This window comes from Etheostoma spectabile, chromosome 2 (assembly GCF_008692095.1).
Source record: "Etheostoma spectabile isolate EspeVRDwgs_2016 chromosome 2, UIUC_Espe_1.0, whole genome shotgun sequence".
Lineage (NCBI taxonomy): Eukaryota > Metazoa > Chordata > Actinopteri > Perciformes > Percidae > Etheostoma > Etheostoma spectabile.
The window spans coordinates 31001703-31005090 of record NC_045734.1 but is presented as its reverse complement, the minus strand read 5'-3'; the positions used below and the strand labels follow the sequence as shown (position 1 = coordinate 31005090).

General features: G+C 41.2%; 1 protein-coding gene across 5 annotated transcripts in view; it reads right to left on the bottom strand.

The window, feature by feature from the left end:
* The window catches only part of wdr17 (WD repeat domain 17), a 116455-nt gene that overhangs the window by 61482 nt on the left and 51585 nt on the right, over positions 1-3388 (bottom strand). The window lies entirely within an intron of this gene.

Genomic DNA, 3388 nt, shown 5'->3' with positions numbered 1-3388 from the left:
TTATCTGTATCCGTATCTGTACTCGGACTGGGCGGGGCCTAACCCGGAAGTGTGCAGATTTAACACGGAAGTGGGTCGGGTTGTCTTGAAATGAGCAGGGCTTTAACCGGTATGTTATTTTAAATAGGGATGAGCCGAGTACTCGGCTGAAACGAGTATCCGGTACGGATAAAGCACTTTTGCCGAGTACAAGTATTATCCGAGTAATGCGAGTCAAGGGCTGTGTCTCAAATCGCGCACTTCCCTTAGTGCACTTACAGAAGTACACTTCGTGCACTACGTATATCTTGCATAGTGCGTAAATTTGACAGATGAGTGTTGTCTCAAATCGGCACTTCCATGTGCACTTACCGGAAATGACGATCACATTTCATCTTCTTCTTCTGTACAATTGGGAATTTCACTCGGGAGAGCGTTCCAGTCTGCTATTGTGTTTCGCGAAAATTATTCCTGCTTTGTTTTTGATATTTTAACAAAAAAAAAAATGTATATTTGCTCCGTGTCACGCCAGGATGACGATTGCAACACCGCCGTGTCCCCCCCCCATTAGCTGAAAACAGTACACACAACTGTATCGTAATATTCGTTCTTGTTACTGCACTCTTAATTCATTAATTATACCTATTCTTTGCAGTCCACTCTTTTATGTATATGCTTATGTTTCTGCTCTAAAAAATAAGTAAAATAAATATTCATTCATTACGTTACTGTTCATTTTAATGCTCAACGGTTTCATGAGGACATTGTGGCCCAGAGATAAGACTGTTGTTATGAAGCATTAACCATACAACTTACCTAATAGACAAACCATCATTACATCTTTTATATAAGTTGTATTTTTGTTCTAAATGGTCTTCATACAGTGACAATACAATAGAGAAAGCAGAGGTAACAGAATTGACATTTAAATAGACCCATTCCTTTATATTCATTATATGCTTGCTACAGTCATGCAACGTGTAATACAAAAGATAACAAAGTTATACTTTTAATATAATTTTATTTAAAAATGTGCTTGTAGTTCTGCAGGCTCGCCCCAGGCCGTAGCTAGTCTGATGGGGACAGGGACATGAGGGGGGGACTTCAGACTCTCCAGGGGATCCTTCTACGGTCTGATGGCCATCGTTGCCCCTAAATGACAGCCCTCTATTCCTCGTTTGTCCCTGAAGAGACGGGTTATACAGGATAATCATCAGGTGGAGGCAGTATAAACAGTATATACACATCAGGTGGAGGCAGTATAAACAGTATATACATCAGGTGGAGGCAGTATAAACAGTATATACACATCAGGTGGAGGCAGTATATACAGGATCTACATCAGGTGGAGGCAGTAACAGCAGATACGTTTTAACATTAGCGTTACGCTACTGTTAAAGTTCCCGGCAGACAATCAGCTGATCGCTATTTTGCTGAGCTAACGCTCACATCAGATTATGAACACCTTGTTAAGATCATACATCTAACACTAAAATCGTCTACAATGGGACGAAAGTTTAACACAAACAACAGTATACTACAACACATGTAACGTTAGCTTATAACTTATTTGCTAATATGGTTAAACTGCCGCTGTTAGTTAGCTAAGGTTGGCTTGCTAGCACGTCAAATTACGAGACTAATAAACGTTAATTCATGGTATAAAAATTATTATCGACTGTAAAATTAACCAAATATACATTTACAAGGGGCTTATATGTATAGCAAAAAGACTCACGTTCAACTTTGTATTGCTCCGTTGGTCTCGCTATCGCGTCTTCGGCCGCCGCTATCAAGTTTTTCAACGGTTGTTAGCTCCGCCCCTTCCGCTACGTAGCCAAGATGGCGACCGTTGAGTGTGGAAAGTGTCCATCGGTCCGCACTCAACTGTCTGGACGTTTTGAGTGCACCATCCGGGTACTTTAAGTGCACTGCATTTGACGCACTTCGACAATGTGAACGCACTATGTACTCAAATAGTTAGTATTTAGTACAGAAGTGCGCGATTTGAGACACAGCCAATATCTGTGCTCGGATTCAATGAAATTCTCCATTGACTGTGTCTCCGTTCTGTGATAGGCTAGTCACAGTGCCAGTCACAACGCCTCTCCCTTACACTATTCTATGATAGGCTAGTCCCAGCGCCCCTCCCCTACACTATTCTGTGATTGGCTAGTTCCAGCGCCCCTCCCTACACAGACAGACTCCCGTTGCTGTGTGCCTCTCACTCGCACACGGGCACGGAGAAGTGAGCAGCTCTCTCCCCTTCTGGTCCGCGGGGCTTTTTCTGTTAACATTTAGGGTTTCTTCAAACTTCAGGTTTGTTTTATACTTCGGTTTGAACTAGTACCTAGTAACCAGGAGACTTCTGGTAACCGTGGGGTTGGTTTAGATATGCTGCTTGGTAGAATGCTACTCGTGTTACATCTCTGCCGTCAAAGTTTTTTTTTTTTTTTTTAAACTGCCTGCTGGCTCTAACCAGTTTGTGTCAGTGTCTGAAACTTTCTTGCTGTGTTTCATAAAAAAAATAAAACGCAATTGCAGTATAAATGAATAATATTACAAATTAGGATACACACACAAACACATGTTTGTATGTAACACACTTGTTATATACTGTAGGCCTATATAGTTTGTTACCATGACAACACCATTGATCTGAAGCTTGATGCTGTCATGTAAATAGTTTTCTAATCAGCAATAAATATAACAATTTCTGATCAATTCATATCAATTGCATGCTTAAATAACATACCGGTTAAAGCCCCGCACATTTCAAGAGAACCCGACACACTTCCGGGTGAAATATGACCACTTCCGGTTTAGGCCCCGCCCACTCCGAGTACGGATCCGGATACAGATAATACAAGTGGTAAACAGATACAGATACAGATAATGCTGTACTCGCTCATCCCTAATTTTAAACATGTAATTGACATGGGTTGATCAGAAATTGTTATATTTATTGCTGATTAGAAAACTATTTAGATCAGATCAGGGCGGGGGGTTGGAATGTGTTTGTGTGTGTATCTTAATTTGTAATATTATTTATTTATACCACTGCTTTTTATTTTTTTATAAAACACAGCAAGAAAGTTTCAGACACGCAAAAAAACTGGTTAGAGCCAGCAGGCAGTTTAAAAAAAAAAAAAAAACTCCGACGGCAGAGATGGAACGCAAGTCCCATTCCACCAAGCACTATGTCTGAACAAACCCCATGGTTACCAGAAGTCTCCTGGTTGCTAGGTACTAGTTCGCACCGAAGTATAAAACAAACCTGAAGCTGAAGAAACCCTAAATGTCAACGGAAAAGCCCCGCGGAGGGAGAGAGCTGTTCACTTAACCGTGTTCTGTGTGCGAGTGAGACTAAGCACACAACAACAGAAGGAATCTGTGTGTGTAGGGAGGG